Source organism: Oryctolagus cuniculus, chromosome 7 (assembly GCF_051225735.1).
Source record: "Oryctolagus cuniculus isolate XC-2025 breed Fujian yellow rabbit chromosome 7, ASM5122573v1, whole genome shotgun sequence".
Taxonomy (NCBI): Eukaryota; Metazoa; Chordata; class Mammalia; order Lagomorpha; family Leporidae; genus Oryctolagus; species Oryctolagus cuniculus.
The window spans coordinates 1,570,262-1,588,742 of NC_142873.1; the positions used below are offsets into that span (position 1 = coordinate 1,570,262).

The 18,481-nt window shown below is 40.1% G+C and overlaps 1 long non-coding RNA gene across 2 annotated transcripts in view; it reads left to right on the plus strand.

The window, feature by feature from the left end:
- LOC100345825 (uncharacterized) overlaps positions 1-13,841 on the plus strand; it is a 32,569-nt gene extending 18,728 nt beyond the window's left edge. The window contains exon 3 of one of the 2 annotated variants that reach the window (XR_016236840.1): positions 12,925-13,002. This is a non-coding gene — a long non-coding RNA (uncharacterized LOC100345825). Of the gene's footprint in view, positions 1-12,924; positions 13,003-13,750 lie in introns of those variants that run through there. The other variant, XR_016236839.1, reaches the window with a different exon arrangement.
- Positions 13,842-18,481: the final 4,640 nt, after the last annotated feature.

Below are 18,481 nucleotides of genomic sequence, written 5' to 3' on the forward strand. Positions count from 1 at the left end.
GCAGGTGTTTTACCGTTCTTTTTCTTGTTCAGAAAATTAATTGTATAAAGAGCTAAGGCCAAGGCATCCTTATTGGATGCGGCCATTTCCCCTATTCCCCCTTTTTGTTTAATTATTAAATTTTTTAAATATAAGTGAGTGCGTTCTACCACAGCTTGCCCTTGTGGATTGTATGGAATACCGGTAATATGGGAGATTCCGAATTCTTTCAAAAATGCAGCAAAACGAGCTGATGTATACGCTGGGCCGTTATCCATTTTGATCACATGAGGAACTCCCCAGGCTGCAAAAGCCTGCAAGCAGTGTTGGATTATTTGTTGTACTCCTTTATTCATGGCTGTGGCCATAACTACACCTGAATATGTATCTACAGTGACGTGAACACAGCTTTGTCGCCCAAAAGAGGGGATATGTGTAACGTCCATCTGCCAAATATGTCCTGGTTTAAGGCCACGGGGATTGGCTCCCGCAGGAATCTTTGGAACTATGGTAACAACGCACTTTTCACAGGATCTAATAATATCTTCTGCTTGCTTGCGGGGAATATTAACTTTAAAACTTAAAGTGTGGGTGTTAACATGCCATTTAGAGTGATATTCTTTAGCTTGTTCCAAAGCGGTGCATGCAAGCAAGAATCTTGAATAATGATCGGCCATCATGTTTCCTCGAGTAAGTGGGCCGGGTAAATTAGAATGAGCTCTTATGTGGCCTATGTAAATAGTGTGCTCTCTTTGATTTAATAACCCCTGAATTTCACTTAAATAAGAATAGACTGAGGAGGATTTAAGAATAAGGCACTGTGTAGCAAGCATCTGAACTGCATTCACCACATATGCACTATCAGACAAAATATTCATGGGTGCGCTCTCTCTGCGTAATACTGTTGCGATAATAGCTAATTCTGCATGTTGTGGAGAAGGGGATGCTGTTAAAACAAAATATCGTTGATTGTTAAATATAGCTGCTCCTGTTCCGCCTTTAGCTCCATCCGTAAATACGGTAACTGCCCCTTGGATTGGATACCTTCGCACCTTCTGCACCCGTTTTATTGAAACCTGTGTGCAGAAGTTAACAAATGGATGGCGAGGGTAGTGATTGTCAATCTCTATTTGTAGAATGAGAACTATGTATGCCCATTGCCAGCATTCCCTTGTAAAAGCTTCTACTGCCTCTTGAGCAAAGGGAACTACACATCGCTTTGGAGTCTTCCCCGCCATTTCTGTCGCCTTTTTTATTGCTGTTAATATCAAATCAGCCACCGCAATGCCTTGGGTGTATAGTACACGCGGTGCATGTGAATGTGGGTATACAAACAACAAGGGTCCTCCTTGCCAAATGACTGCGAAGGGATACAGCTGTTCCATAAAAATTAACATTTCTAGGGCTTGTTGTGGATCACATCTTTCCATCTGCATTGCTTTAATTTGTTTTTTGATTTTCTGTAACGCCAAGCGGGCATCTTTTGTCAATCTACGAGGGGAATCAAGCTGGGCATCTCCTTCTAAAATATTGAATAATGGCATCATATCTTCGGTGGTTAATTTACAATAGGGCCTCAACCAATTTAAATTGCCACATAATTTTTGGAAGTCATTAAGGGTCTGCAACCCATCTATTGCAATTTCAAATTCTAATGGGGTCACCTTTTCAGAAGTTACTTTAAGCCCTAAGTACTGTACTACTTCCCCTTTTTGTATCTTCTCTGGCGCTACTTGTAACCCAACTTTTTCCAAATATAATAGCAGCAGCTTATATGCTTCCATAAGGTGACTTTCACTTTCAGCCGTTATTAACAAGTCATCCATGTAGTGTAAAATTTGTACTTTTGGGCACTGTTGTTGAACTGGCTCTACTGCCTGGTCAACATATAGCTGGCATATGGCAGGACTGTTAGTCATTCCTTGGGGAAGCACTTTCCATTCATATCTTTTGTTGGGACCTTGATGATTAATGGAAGGTACGGTGAAAGCAAACCTCTGAATGTCTTGTTCATGTAGAGGTATGCTAAAAAAGCAGTCCTTCAGATCGAGTACTATTAATGGCCAATGCTTTGGGATCATAGTAGGAACCGGGAGTCCGGGTTGTAATGCCCCCATGGGTTGCATCTGCTGATTAACAGCCCGTAAATCATGCAACAACTGGTATTTCCCCGATTTTTTCTTTATCACGAATATTGGCATATTCCATGGGGAGGTTGATGGTTGCAAATGGCCTGCCTCTAATTGTTGTAACACTATATCATTTACCGCAGCCAACTTTTCCTGGGTAAGGGGCCACTGTGGTATCCACTTTGGCTTGTTGTCCAGCCATGACAATGGCAGCGGCTGCATCTCAGTGGCCCCCACGAAAAACCTGTGTCCTGTCTTTTAAAATCGCCTTTGGGCTGGGCTAGGTCCCTTCTGCCTTCTCTGGAGCCTAATCCTCTCTCCAGATATCCCTTTTTATACATAATACGCCGTCCTGTAGAACTCTCCAATTCGTCCTCATTGGTTAATGTCAGTCCCAATTGTTCTAAAATGTCTCTTCCCCATAATGTGATGGGGAGTGCACTAACATAAGGTTGCACATTTCCCTTGTTCCCTTCTTGATCCTGCCAATGAAGCACCTGAGCACTTCTTGATGGTGTCATGGCCGCACCTAGGCCTACTAAAGTATTATCTCCTGGCTGAAGGGGCCATGACTTCGGCCAATCATTTTCCGAAATTATACTTACATCTGCACCTGTATCTAGCAGGCCCTGAATTGACTTTCCTCTAATGGTTAAGGTCCACAGAGGTTGATCTGCTAAAGACAGGGACCAGGCTGCAAATTTCTCCCCTTGGGGTCCATGAACATCCTGCGCTCCAGTCATAATCAGCATTTGAGCCACAGGTTCTTCTGGCTTGATTTGTATAATACCCTTTGTAGATTGTATTAGCACCTTTAACTTATCAAAAGGTAATTGGATGACTCCGGTAATGACCATTAGGCCTCTTAAAGCATTTGTTTCTTTTCCTATGATTATTCCAAGTCCCTTATGCTCCACTGAAATTGTTTCTGCCCTCACCTCTATGGCTTGTGGCCCCATTTGAGGTGTTAGTACCGAATACCCGGTGGCTCGTAACTCTGCACAGTAAATATTTGGTTTTTGTATTGTTGGGACCGTAGCACCCACCGATTGTTTTGGCCCCGGGGTGCAGGGGCCCACATTCCATTTTTTTGTTGTTGTCCATATACACCTGATCTTTTTATGGAGCCCGGCTCATTTGGCATCCTCAGGGGATTGCCTGTGCTATACATTTTAAAGTAACATTCACTGACCCAATGATTCCCTCTTCTACAGCGTGGGCAAAGGCCTGGTCTTCTCAAGTTCTCTATGCCCTGCTGATCTCGGGCTGGAAATTTTGCCCTACATTCCCTCACTAGATGCCCTTCTCGACCACATCTAAAGCATTTTCGTCCCCTCATGTTCTGTCTAAATTGTCGGGTCACTGCTACTGCAGCATGTGATCCAGAAGCTACATCATCCATGACATCCCTACAGATTTTCAAAAAGGTCGGGATGTCTTTATGCTGCCATGGTCTAAGAGCTTCACGACATGTTTTATTGGCCTGTTCGTACGCCAATCTTCTGACTAAGGGCATTGCTTCTTCCACAGTTTCAAAAATATTTCCCGCTGCTTCCATTAATCTGTTCACGAAGTCAGCGTAAGGTTCAGTAGAGCCCTGCACTATCTTAGTCAAGCTGTGTCTTATCTCTCCTTTTCTGGGTATCACCTTCCAGGCTCTTCTTGCTATCTCTCTCACTTGTAAGAGGACAGCTGTTGGTAATCGGGCCTGCTCATCGGGATTGGCAAATCGCCCTTCTCCATTTAACATTTCCTCATCCCATGCTTGATTCCCTGCTCGATAGTTCTGCTTTGAATATTCTCGCGTGAATTCTTTATAAGCAGCTAACCATAAGAGGAAGTCACCCCCACCCAACACCGCCTTTACTAAGTTTCTCCAATCCTCAGGTATTAGGCCTTGCTGCCCAATGTTATCAAGGATTGCCTGAGTGAAACTTGCATGGGGGCCATACAATTGCACTGATTGTTGCAATTCTTAAAGTAATTTATGGTCAAGAGGCGTCCAACCCCTGTTTCCCTGTTGATCCTGAATTACAGGAAACACCTGGCCTGGTTCCTGGTACTGCTCCCAAGCAGGTTTTCTATAAACAGCTCCCCTTTGCTTCCTTTCGGTTCTTGGCCTTTCTATCTCCTCCTGCATACCTACTCCCTCCATCACTCCTTCTTCCTCCTCCCACTCCTCTTCAATCTCATGTGGAAAAAAGGGGCTTTTCTTTACAGGAGGAAACTTTGGTAGTACCAATGGGCAATACCAGGGTGGTGATTCATCCTTTATGGTTGAATTTGCCAGCCTTGTAGGGCCAGGATATATTCTTGGCATCTCTCTTGGGGGCGAGGTTCCCTCTTCAGCTTCCTTCTCCCCCCGTAAGCTTCCTGGCTCTCTAAATCCTTCTTTGATTTTCTTCTCACCTGTTCGTTACAATAGCTGCTCGCCTGGCTGCCCTGCCATAATTCTTCCTGCAATTCACTCCCCTCATTAAGCAACAACTCGATCCCTTCCGTGGGGTCCTGAAGCACCTGATCAACGAGTTGCCACAGCTTCAGCACTTCTATCGATTCCCCAGCCTCACGTAATTGCCATCCCACCTGCCTCCACTGCTGTAGAAACCAGGGGGATGTCTCTACGACTGCTCTTATGAATGCATGAATTTTCCTCCCCCCTCATTTCCCTCACTTAGAAGAAAAGCTGTGAGGAGGTGGGGAGTAGGAAGAGAGAGAGAGAGAAACCACATTCAGCCCATAATGGATGATCTTTTGGGAGAAATAGAGGATGGTGCCTAGCAGGAAGAAGACGTAGCCAGTGGGCAAAGAGTAGCCAAAGAACTCCATTGTCTGTACCGTCTGTGACATGTTGGAGCGGTGGGCGTAATGGAAGACTGAGTCTCCCAGACATTCCCAGTAAATACCTCTTTCCTAGCTTCTATTTTTCTTCCCCCGCGGCTTTTTTCCTAGGTTCTAACTAGCTTTTCACCGGCACTCTTTCCATCCGGCTTTCCCCTAGGCTCTTTTGCTAGTCTCTCTCTCCGGTAATTTCCCACTTCTTCCCGTTTCTTCCCTCCTAGGTTTCCTATCCGAGTCACGGCACCATTTGCTGCTCCTCCACACGCGGAGGAGCTGCACCGGACCGGACGCTTGTTGTTCCCTCTTTTACAAGTCCTTTCTATAGTAAAGTAAGAATAAGTAAACAGCAAACTCCCAAAGCAAGAATGAGTAGAGAGAAATGAGAAAGAACGAAGTAACGAACTTCCCCGTGAACTCTCCAACGCACTCTCCAACCAACCCACACCACCATGCCGTCTCTCTCCTCCTATATAGTCCTCTCCACCAATCCGTGCTCTGCTACCCACACGCTGAGCGCGCTGCTCTCCTCCAATCAGGAGCAGCTCCTGCAGCTTGTCAAGTTGGTGAGAGGCAGCTGGGTAGAAGCTGTTTGCTCCTCTCCCAGCGCCATATTGTGGGAGAGCAGATGTATAGAATAAGTCTTAATTCCAGTAACAGTATAGTCCGAGTTGCTCCCCACAAACAGTTGTAAAAATCTTGAGAAATATGGAGCTTATGAGAATGAGAAATGCATTTCATAAAAAAGGCCATAGTGGATCTATTTCATTGGGGCTGTATTTTTTTTTTTAATTTAAGATCTCTGTCTCTTTTTCTTCCCCCTCCCTCTTTGTAACTCTGCCTTTCAATTAAGTAAGTAAACAAATCTTTAAAAAAAGGTGGACAGATATGGCTGCACATACCCAAAGGAATAGATACACAAAGGGAGAATGTTGGATACATGTAGTCTCCAAGTGCAGGATTTGACTGATACTGAACAATCAGTGGTAGGATGACAGCTGCACTGCAGTTATTTTCAGATCAGTGGCAACCCTCAATTCCACAATCCAACTTGAAAAAGTTAGAATTTAGAATTCTCTTTTCCCACTCAAGGATTACCTGAGCCACATGTACTGAAAAGGAACTAAAAGGGAGGATCTTCAAGCACATGTAGTCATCATTCAATTTCAAAGTCAGAGCTTTAAATGCTAAGGTTAGTCTGAAAGATATCAGGCCCTTTTAGCTTCTTAGGGAACACACACTATATCTTTATTTTTTAAGAAAGCTTTTATTTAAGAAATATAAATTTCATAGGTACAACTTTTGGAATATAGCAATTCTTCCCCCCATACCCACCCTCCCAACCCTAGGTCATCCCACCTCCTACTGCCTCTCCCATCCCATTCATCATTAAGATTAATTTTTAATTATCTTTATATACAGAAGATCAACTTCATACTAAGTAAAGATTTTAACAGTTTGCACCCACACAGACGCACAAAGTACAAAGTAATGTTTGAAGACAAGTTTTACTATTAATTCTCATAGTACAATTCATTAAGGACAGAGGTTCTACATGTGGAGCAAGTGCACAGTGACTCCTGTTGTTGATTGAACAATTGACACTCTTATTTATGATGTCAGTGATCACCTGAGGCTCTTGTCATGCGCTGCCAAGGCTACGGAAGCATTTTGAGTCCACAAACTCCGTCAGTATTTAGACAAGGCCATAAGCAAAGTGGAAGTTCTCTCCTCCCTTAAGAGAAAAGTACATCCTTCTTCGATGGCCCCTTCTTTCTACTGGGATCTCACTCACAGAGATTCTTCATGTAGATCATTTTTTTTTTTGCCACAGTGTCTTTGCTTTCCATGCCTGAAATGCTCTCATTGGGTTTTCAGCAGCTCTATGTTTTTAAGAATTATAATTCTTGGGCCAGCGCTGTGATACTGTGGGTTAATGCCCTGGCCTGAAGCACTGGCATGCCATATGGGTGCTGATTCAGGTCTTGGCTGCTTCACTTCCTATCCAGCTCTCTGCTGTGGCCTGGGAAAGCAGTAGAAGATGGCCCAAGTCCTTGGGTCCCCGCACCCATTGGCAGACCAGAAGAAGCTCCTGGCTCCTGGCTTCAGATTGGCACAGCTCCAGCTGCAGTGGCCATCTAGGGGGTGAACCAGTGGATGGAAGACCTTTCTTCTCTGTTTCTCCTTCTCACTGTCTGTAACTCTAACTCTCAAATAAATAAATAAAATCTTAAAAAAAAAGAATTATAATTCTCTATACAAAGCTGCAAGTAAAGCTAGAACAAGCCTGTGACAACATCTGAGAACATTTGTACTATGAGGTTCCTGAGTTAAAGGGATTTAAGTAAATAGATGTGGTTGATTTCCAATGAATCTTTATTTACAAAAAGAGGTGAATCTTGTTTTTTTCAGAATATCTTGCATGCATGTTATTACCCATTTTACGGATACTGATGTGTGCCACACCACATTTTTCAAGTGAAACTTCAAATAAAACTTTCAAATCTTTAATTACAAAATAAGGTTTCTTTCTGCTTTTTTTCTTTTATTTTTTAAGTAATTCAAAATTTAAATATGATTAAGAAATTTTATATTTGACTAGGGTAGAATTACCAAGTCTTTAAGATTTTCAAACATTTTATGGTATCTACAAATCTAAGCAAGATGATAAATAGTATACATAATACATATTTGAGACTTTTGAAGAAGTCGTTTTATTCTTTAGCTTTAGATGTGTATCATTTAGTACCTTGACCTGCCTGTTACTGCTATATATTCATTTCATAGTTTAAAAGCTTTGAAGTATTGCCAATATAATTTGTAACTGTTATTTAAGGATTAGAAAACTCAGATAAAGTAAAATTAGATTGTGTATGATTACGTCACTCAGCAATGATGACTGTGAAAGGACTGTCTTTACGCATTGTCTCAAATATCCTTTTCCTTTAGTCCTTAACTCATTCCAGTAATTTCCACTCCCTTGACCATTCAAAATTTGTTCTCTCCAGGTTGACAGTTATTTTTATAAAATTAGAGGTCATTTCTTCAATGTCATTTAATATAACCTGTCAGTAGTATTGTTCTCAACAGAAAACTCTTCTCCAAAATAGCTTCCTCATTTGTCTTCCAAAATATTTGCATCTAGGGAGTGATTTTAGCTCATTTGTCAAATGTTAGTTGGTTGTCAATGTGTGTGTTCATTTCTGGGGTTTCTATTCTGTCCCATTTGTTTACATGTCTATTTTTGTTCCAGTGCTAGGCTGGTTTGATTACAGCAGACCTCGATTATGTCTTGGAATCTGGTATTCTGATGCCTCCAGCTTTGTTTCTGCTTAAAATTGAGTAATTGGGTCTTCTTTTTTTCCATGTGAACTTTAAAATCAGTTTTTTCCATAATCGTGAAGAATGTCCTTGGTATTTTGATTAGGATTGCTTTGACTCAATCAATTACTTGGGGTAGTATGGACATTTTGATGATATTACTTTTTCTGTTCTATGAACATGAGAGATTTTTCCCATTTTTATGTCTTTTGTTTCTTTAATTAAGGTTTTATAATTTTCATTGTAGAGATCTTTCACATTCTTGATTAAATTTATCCCAAGGGTCTTTTTTTTTTTCTACTGTGAATGGGCCTAATCTTACAGTTCTTTCTCAGGCAGAGACTTGTTCGTGTATAAGAATGACACTGGTTTTTTGTGTGTTGATCTTACATCCTGAAAATTTTCTTAATTCTATTATGAGTTCTAATAGTCTCTTAGTGGAGTCTTTTGGTTCCTGTATATAAAGGATTATATTATCTGCAAACAGGGATAATTGGAATTCTTCCTTTCCAACTTGTATCACTTTGTTTTTTTTTGTTTTTGTTTTTTTTTTTTGCTTGATGCCTGACTAAAACTTTCAGAAGTCTACTGAAAAAATAATAATGAAAATGGTCATCTTTGGTTCCAGACTTAGTGAACTTCCTCACAGCTTTTCCTCATTCAATATGATGCTGCCTGTGGTTTAGTCATATATTGCTTGTGTCAATGTATGCTTCCTCTATCCCAAATTTTAAGAGTTTTTATTATGAAAGGATGTCATTTTATCAAATGGTTCTCTGCATCTATCGAGAAAATCAAATGACTTTTTCATTTTATTGATTTTAAATAACATATTTATTCATTTGCATATGTTGAACTACCCCTAAATCCTTTGAATAAATTCTACTTGGGGTCTTATTGATGTATTATTGATGGTTTTATTGATGTATTTCATACCATTTTGTTGAGGATTTTGAATCTATATCCATTATGGATATTGGTATGTAGTTCTTATTTATTGCATCTCTGTGCTTTTGTAATTGAGCTAATTCTTGTCTCAAAGAATAGATTTTGACTGATTTTATCCCTTTCAATTGTTTTGAATAATTTAAGAATGGGGATCAGTTCTTCCTTCAAAGTTTGATAAAATTCAGCTGCTTCTGGGCTGGCTCTGGGGCATAGAATGTCAAGCTTCCACCTGCAGTTTCTGCATCCCATCTGGGTGCTGGTTCAAGCCTCAGCTGCTCCATTTCCAATCCACCTTTGTTCTAATGCACCTTGGGTCCCTGAGCCCATGTGAGAGACCCAGAAGGACCTCTGTGCTTCTGGATTTTACCTGGCCCAGCCCTGACCATTGCAGCCATTTGGGGAGAGAACCAGCAGACTGAAAATCTCTTTCTCTGTCTCTCTCTCTCTCCCCCACCCCGTATCTCTGTCTTTTAAATAAATAAATATTTTAGAAATGAATTCTGTCTCTTCTATAAATGATGTTTGGAAAGTTGGATTTCCACTGCTGTAGTTCAAAAGCAAACCTATATCTTACTCCCTATACAAGAATCACAATGGATCAAGGATCTAAACCCAATACCTGAAACCATCACATTACTAATGAACAACATAGGGGAAAGGCTATTGGCCTAAGCAATGAATTCTTGAATAAGATAGCAGAAGCACAAGTAATAAAACAAACACCAATAGACTAACATGATTACATCAATCTAAGAAATTGTTTCACAAAAAAGAAAATAATTAACAAAGTGAAGAGGTAATCAAAAAAATGAGAGAAAATATTTGAAAACTATGCATCCAATAAAGGATTAATACCAAGAATATATAAGGAGTTCCAGAAACTCAACAACAACAAAATAATCCAGTTAAAAATGTGCCAAGGCAGGAACCAGCATTTTCAAAGGATGAAATAAAAAGGGCCAACATAGGGCCAGTACTGTGGCATAGCAGGTAAAGCCACCGCCTGCAATACCTGTATTCCATATGGGTGCTGGTTCAAGTCCTGGCTGCTCCACTTCTGATCTGGCTCTCTGCTATGGCCCAGGAAAGCAGTAGAAGATGGCCCAAGTCCTTGGGCCCCTGCACCCACATGGGAGACCCAGAAGAAGCTCCTGGCTCCTGGCTCCAGACTGGTTCAGCTCTGGCCATTGCAGCCATTTGGGGAGTGAACCAGTGGGTGGAAGCCTCCCCCCCCTTCTCTCTGTGTGTAACCCTGACTTTGAAATAAATAAATAAATCTTAAAAAAAAAAAAAAAGGCCAACAGACAGATGAAAAAACTCCAGGATCACTGCCATCAGGGAAATGCAAATACAAATTACAGTGTGAGTCCCCTCACCCCAGTTAGAACAGCTGTCATTCAAAAATCAAAAATGGAAAATGCTGGTCATTATCACTCATAAACATTCTGAAATAAGCATTAAAACTATCACTTACCTGGTTTTCCTATTGCTTTTCTGGTGTATCCATAATAGCCTGTTTCTTTTGATTTTTTTCTCAACTCCTTTTTAAACAGAAGTGCTGTAGAGCTCAATCTTTGATATTCTTTCTAATGACTTTTACATCCTTGTTTGTACTAATGGTTTCCAAATTTGTATCTCCAGCCCAGGAACCCCTCCTTAATTTCAGATCGGTATATCACACTGCCTGCCTGAGACCTCTCTTTGATTATCTATTGTGTATTTAAATACCAACAGGTCCAAAATATTATTAATGTTATTCTTTCTCATACCTGTCCCTTAGGTAGTTTTCCTGATGTGAGTTAATGGCAGCTTCTGCAGTTGCTGTGCTGAGATCCACAGTGCAATTATTTATTTATATATTTATTTGCCAGGCAGAGTAGACAGTGAGAGAGAGACAGAGAGAGAGAGTTATAGACAGTGTGAGAGAGACAGAGAGAAAGGTCTTCCTTCCATTGGTTCATCCTCCAAACGGCCACTACAGCTGGCGTGCAGCACTGATCCGAAGCCAGGAGCCAGGTGCTTCCTCCTGGTCTCCCATGTGGCTGCAGGGCCCAAGCACTTGGGCCATCCTCCACTGCACTCCTGGGCCACAGCGAAGAGCTGAACTGGAAAAGGAGCAACCGGGACAGAATCCGGCACCCCAACTGGGACTAGAACCTGGGCTGCTAGCGCTGCAGGAGGAGGATTAGCCTAGTGAGCCACAGCACTGGCCCACAGTGCAATTCTTGATTAATCTCTTTCACAACTCCTCTCTTGTCTGTAAACAAATCCTATCAAGTTTACCTCAAAAATGTTTCCAGAGATGAGAAATATCTACCTTTAGTACACCAACAGATGCAGTCTATATTAGTAGGCTAATTGCTTTTCTTCATTGTTTTTTTATATGAAATACTCAGTTAATTGATTTTAATACAGGAGTCTGCTACAAGTGAATGATGAAAACTGTTTATGTGATCAGGATAAAAAAAGGTAAACTAAATCCGTCATTTTCTTTTGCAAAAATGTTAGCAGTGACAACTTTTCTGGAAATAAAACAAGATTGTATCTTCCCTGGGTCATAGCAAGAAAATATTTCACTATATCAATGACCTTGAATGCTTTACAGGTAGCTGATAATTGAATTTGTTAAGGAACCATTTCAATAGATAGTTGCTATAGAATTTTTACTGATATGGTTAAGTTCAGAGAACTTAAAACATTTTTACTAAGAAAGGCAATAGAAAAGTTGGTGATAATTGAGGAATGTGGAATTCTAAGAAGTTTTCTTTTAAAAATTAATCAATTACAATATGTTTTTACAGTGCTTTAAGTGATCTGGTAGAGAAGGCTGTGTTTATTCTATATACTTTTGTTTGCATGTGTAGGCAGTACAAATCTTGAAACATATTTTATAAATTTACTGTGACAAAATATACGTATGTTAGCAAAATTGAGACTTTAAAATGTGCATATTGTTTACTGCCCTTGTCTATACTCTTGAAGAACATTGGTTTTCTTACTTGATATCTATTGAATTCTTTACTTAGTGGAGTTTTAAAAGTATGTTATTGTAAAAATTAAAAGAAAAATTAAGAAGAGAAGAAAGAGGGAAGAAGGGAGCTAGGGCAAGAGTGAGAGTTGGTGGGAAGTATTACTATGCTCCTAAATCTGTACATATGAAATGCATGGGATTTGTTCACCTTATGTAAATAAAAAATTAAAAAAAGAATTCTGTTTAGAACTTCAATTTCTTTATAGTTCATGGTTAGATGTGATTCTTTATTAAATGGCTCAGAAATAGAATTACTGTCATTTTTTAAATTTGGAAGGCATAGAGACAAAGAGATAGGAATGTAATGAAAAAGCTAAACTCTTCATGTCCACTCCATGAGTGCCTAAACACTTGGGGTTAGGTCAGCAGAAAAGGCACTCAATCAAGGTCTCCTAGGTGGGTAGCAAGAGCAGTTATCTGTCTCCCAGGGTCTGGATTATCAGGAAGCTTGAGCCAGGTTCTAGAGCCAGAAATGAAACCTAGGTACTCTGACCTCTGACATGGGATGCAGGCATCTTAACTGCTAGGTTACATACCTGCTCCACAAATGAAATATTCTAGCACAACTGAACACTGAAATGCTGAACTGAAAGTTGACCTATCATAAATTTATGTGATAATAAACAGAAACACTAAGGACATTCTGAATATAATTTAGCCATTTGTTTCCCTCCCTAGGACTCCTGGAAAAGGATGACATGAGGCAACTGTGGGAGTCTCTTCAGTGTAGACACTTGAAAATTAACTTTTTTTTTTTATTGGAAAGATAATACTGGGTTATGCTGCAAATTTGGGCTTTAGGTTTTGTAATTCACTTTCATGAAATTAATTTTATTTTCCATTTAGAGTTCTGATGGTTTCTTGTAATAATTATTCCTTTTTATGCAGAAGTGTAAGTTTACTTACTTAGAGCTTTCAATGTAGTAAATAATCCAAAGGAGATAGCTGCTGTTGAGAGCACTGCATTTCTAGTAATACTGTGGTATTACTGTATGAGAGTCACTAGAGAGGTTGCCACAGACTTGGTGTTCTTTTCCTTTTGAGAATTACCCTAACAGTTTCCTTGAAAACCCCAGGAGGCCAATGAAGTGATCCTAACCACCCCCAAACTTAGAGAAAACAAATGAGGACATTGATTACATCCTGGAAGGTCTTTATTTGTGGTGAAGAAATGAACAGAACTCAGCATACATTTTGGTTATTAACATCAGTTTTGTTTAGATAATTCTGATTTCCTAAGCTGGGAATTTGTACAACTGTTGCATGTGCATGTATATTTTGCTGCATCAAAGTGGCTGCTATATGTTATTCAGATTTGATTTTTTTATATTCTTAGTTATATTGTAGGATTTGTGTCTAGTAAAATATAATTCTTGCCTCATGTGCATTTGGGATTGTCTTTTAATAAAGAAATAAGAATTTTAATTACTGTTTTCTGAAGGCCAATTTCACATGTATTTAAATTTCATAGTAGCTCTGCAAAGTCGGTGTTTTATCTCTGCAGATGAGGAGACAGATGCTGAGGAGCAAGATAATTGGCTCAAAGTCTTGTTACAGACTAACATGTTGTAGGACCTGGATTGGAACCAAGACTGGTGAGTTAAGCAAATGTTGTCTCTACTACTCAAACCTGAATTACACACTTCTCCATATTTCTTTTTATTGTGCCTTGTCTTCACTCGAGTTTGGCTTACCAGTCTCTCTGGTCCATCCAGCTATAGAAGCTGGGGATGTTGAAGTAGGGCTTGGGGATGGGGTATAGGCTTCAGTGCTGCTGAACAGGGTACATGCCAGCTGATGAATGATGATGGCTACAGTTCAGCTAGGGGGGAAGTATGGCATCTGTTTGATGGCTGACATTACCAATAAGGCACCAGACCCTGGACAGATGCTTCATGAGGTGGAGAACATACTTCAAGCATCATGTTGAAAAATGTGTTTCTCTTCTTGTCTCATTGGAGTCAGCCTAACTGGATTCTTTAGCTGTCTTTTCTTCCTGGGGCATCTCAGTTTCTGGGAAGCTTGCTTCTGAATTTTGAAAAGCAAGAACTTTTGGTGTGGACCATCACTCTTTCAGCTAGGGTTGGCTTTTGCTGGTTCAGAGCTTGCACTCTTGTCCAAACTCTTTTCTTCCTCAAACTGCCAGCTGCCTCCATGAAAAAAGGAAAAAATAGCAGCATCCTAAGTTCATTTTCTTATTCATTCCATGATGCTATGTTATCTCTTTGTCCTAATGTAGTAAGTAGCTGATCTAATAATCTAACAAATTTTAATTGGCTAACACAAATGTGTTAGAGGAAAACCTGACCTTTTTTTTTTTTAATAGGGAACTCTATGCTGTCTGTCTTGATCCAACTCCTTGGTGACCTTAGCCATGAGAATTTTAATCTACAGGCTCTGGGAAGACACAAAACTCATGAAGTGTGGGATTGCTCTTGTCTTTTTTTTTTTTTTTTTTTTTTTTAGTGCCTGTTTGTTGAAGGACGTAACAGTGACTGTTGAATGACAGAGTGGCTGTTTTTGGAGGTAGAAGCACACAAGTGTCCGAAAAACAGCATCTAAACAGGAGATGAAGTGATTTGCTCTTCACATTAGTTGGCAGGTGCATTCTTTTTCAGAGAGTGAAGATGATACAGAATCCAAGTTAGAGAGGGCAGTTTGTAGGGAGGGAGGTGCTGTTGGGAAAATGAGCTTAGGGTGAAGCCTTTCTAATAGTGTTCTCACAAGCAAGCCTTTCTAATAGTGTTCTCACAAGCATGCATCCAATAAAAGCAATTTGAGAGATAAAATTTAGCCATTCCTTAGCATTATATATATGACAGTGTCATTGACCCTGTTATCATAAACGGCTATGATTTTTCAGGGTGCTGTATAATAGTTGTTTATGCTCTAGGGAAAATGAGAAGACTTGGTATATGTACTTTAGAAAATAAAATATTGGCAATCTATCACAGATTACCATTTTTATTATAAAATTTTAAAATTTAAAAGCCATGTTTCTTTCCACCGTGACTATTATGGACATGCATTGGTTGTTCAATAAGTGTTTGTTGAACCCAATAATAAGCAATTGAACAGATGAGTAAAAGCCTATTGATGAATTTCTTGAGAAAAAATAAATCAAGGATTGGATTAAGATGGAGGAATAGAGGGAGCTTACTGTTGTAGAAGATAGTATGAAAAAAGTGGAGAGAGTACAGTCTCAAGGAAGAGTTAGGGAAAAAATGGCAGAGGAAACTCCACACAAATTAGAGGGACACTGTGGACCATGTGCAGGGTGTGGACATGCACAACTCAGAAACCCAGCAGCCAAGAACCTCAGCAGCATCTCAGGAAGTGAGACCAGACTGGAGCAACCCAAGCCACTGGTGATAAAGTTGCAGAAAGATCCTGGTGGGAATCCAGCTAGGAGCCCTAGGTAGGACAGTGTACCTGCCATGTTTCTCTCTCCCTGACCACCCTGAAACTGGCATTCTGTAACAAGCTGATAGAGAGCAGGCATCATTTTGGACATATGTAATAGATGCACCAGTGTCTGCACACCCAGCAAACAGCAGAGCAGAGAAACTTGAATTTGGTGGGGAGAACTGATGGGGGGCTGGGTGCTCATGACTGTGGGAGGCTTGTGTGCTGGGACTGTGAGAACACTGATGCTGTGTGGGAGGGCTCAGGGTGTGGCTGGGACTTTGGGCAGTCACTGTGGGAAGTTGCATGTACTCAGGGCTCGCTGATTTTCTGGTGAGGATCACTGCATATCAGTCTCCCACATATGTGCCAGGGGTCAGAATATGTGTGGAGTCCACTGCTGCTTTCCCAGGAGCATTACTATAACTGGTTTGGAAGTATAGCAGCCAGAATTCAAATCAGCACTCATATAGAATCCCAGTATTGTAGGAGATGGCTCTAACCCATTATTAAACAACAGCTCCCTCTCCTGTCTTCTGTGGTGAACTATTTCTAACATGCTTACTATTTTAGAATTAAGTGTTGTTTTGTTGGCATCTTATGTATTGCACTATAAAATTTAATTTATCAGGTACATTTTTCCTTTTTCTTTTTTTAAAAAAGATTTATTTATTTACTTGAAAGTCAGAGTTACACAGAGCCAGAAGGAGAGGCAGAGAGAGATAGATCTTTCAACTGCTAATTCACTGCCCAGTTGGCTGCAATGGCCAGAACTGTGCCTATCCAAAGCCAGGAGCCAAGCATTTCCTCCAGATCTCCAATGAGGGTGCAGGGGCCCAAGGATTTGGGCCATCTACTATTGTTTTCCCAGGCTGTAGCAGAGAGCTGAATCAGAAGTTGAGTAACTGCTACTCAAACTGGTGCATATATGTGATGCTGGTACTCTAGACAGAAGCTTTACCCACTATGCCACAGAGCTGGTCTCATAGTATATTTTTCAAGGATTTTTTTTTGCTTTGACTTTCATTCTTTAAACAGCATTTTTTTTTAACTTTTATTTAATGAATATCGATTTCCAAAGTACAGCTTATGGACTACATTTGCTTCCCCCACCCCCACCCCCGATGACTTCCCTCCCACCCGCAACCCTCCCCTTTCCCACTCTCTTTCCCATTCATATCAAGATTCATTTTCAATTTTCTATATATACAGAAGATCAGTTTAGTATACATTAAGTAAAGATTTCAACAGTTTGCACCCACATAGAAACACAAAGTGAAATATACTGTTTGAGTACTCATTATAGCATTAAATCTCAATGTACAGCACATTAAGGACAGAGATCCTACATGAGGAGTAAGTTCACAGTGACTCCTGTTGTTGACTTTACAAATTTGCACTCCTGTTTATGGCATCAGTAATCTCCCTATGCTCCAGTCATGAGTTTCCAAGGCTATGGAAGCCTTTTGAGTTCTCCGACTCTTATCTTATTTAGACAGTCATAGTCAAAGTGGAGGTTCTCTCCTCCCTTCAGAGAAAGGTACCTCCTTCTTTGAAGACCTTTTTTTTCCACTGGGATCTCACTCACAGAGATCTTTCATTTAGTTTTTTTTTTTTTTTTTTTTTTTTTTTGCCAGAGTGTCTTGGCTTTCCATGCCTGAAATACTCTCACGGGCTTTTCAGCCGGATCCACATGCCTTAAGGGCTGATTCTGAGGCCAGAGTGCTGTTAAACAGCATTTTGAAAAGAATTTTTTGGGGTCATGCTGTGGCATAGTGGGTAAAGCTGCTGCCTGCAGTGCCGGCATTCCATATGGGTATGACTTTGAGTCCTGGCTGCTCCACTTCTGATCAAGCTCACTGCTATAGCCAGGGAAAGCAGTAGAAGATGGCCCAAGTGCTTGGATTCCTGCACCCACATGGGAAATTCAGAAGAATCTATTGGCTCCTGACTTCAGATCAGCCCAGCTCTGGTCATTGTGGCCATCTGGGGAGTGAACCAGCAGATGGATGATCTCTCTCTCTGCATCTGCCACTCTGTAATTCTGCCTTTCAAATAAATAAATAAGTCTTGAAGAAAAGAAGTTTTAGACTTTGATTAAGTGTAAATTATCCCTGTACTCAATTATAGATTTTAATTTTTTCTTGTATCTAGGAAATCTTTGCCTAACTTAAAGTAAAAAAAAAATTTCTTCTATGATTTTTTTTCCTGGAAGTATTGTAGTTTCCAGTACTACAGTTAGATCTGTGGCATATTTTCAATTTTGTAAATAGAAGCTATTTTATTGGAAATTAGTATCTCATTGTGCTAACACCAAGTGTTGAAAATGCTATACTTTCTCCCCTGCACTGCAATAGTGCCTATGTAGAAAACCTGTTCACTGTGTTTGGATCTTCTCTGGAACCTCTTTTGTGTTCCAGTCATCTGGCTTTCTGTATGACAACAGCACACTTTAGGTTAGTATAAATTTATAACACTTAAAAATCATCCCTTTGATTTTATTATTTTTTCAGAGTTATTTTGGCTATCCTAGATTCTTTGCATTTTCATATGCACTTATATCAGCTTGTTACTTTAAAAATAACCAGGTTGCTAAATGAAAGATCTCTGTGAGTGAGATCCCAGCAGAAAGAATGGGCCATCAAAGGAGATACCATTCTCTGAAGGGAGGAGAGAACTTCCACTATGATTATGGCCTTATCTAAATAAGATCAGAATTTGTGAACTCAAGAGGCTTCCATAGCCTTGGCAGCTGGAGATAAGAGCCTTGGGTGATTACTGACATCATAAATAAGACTGTCAATTGTTAAATCAACAATGGGAATCACTG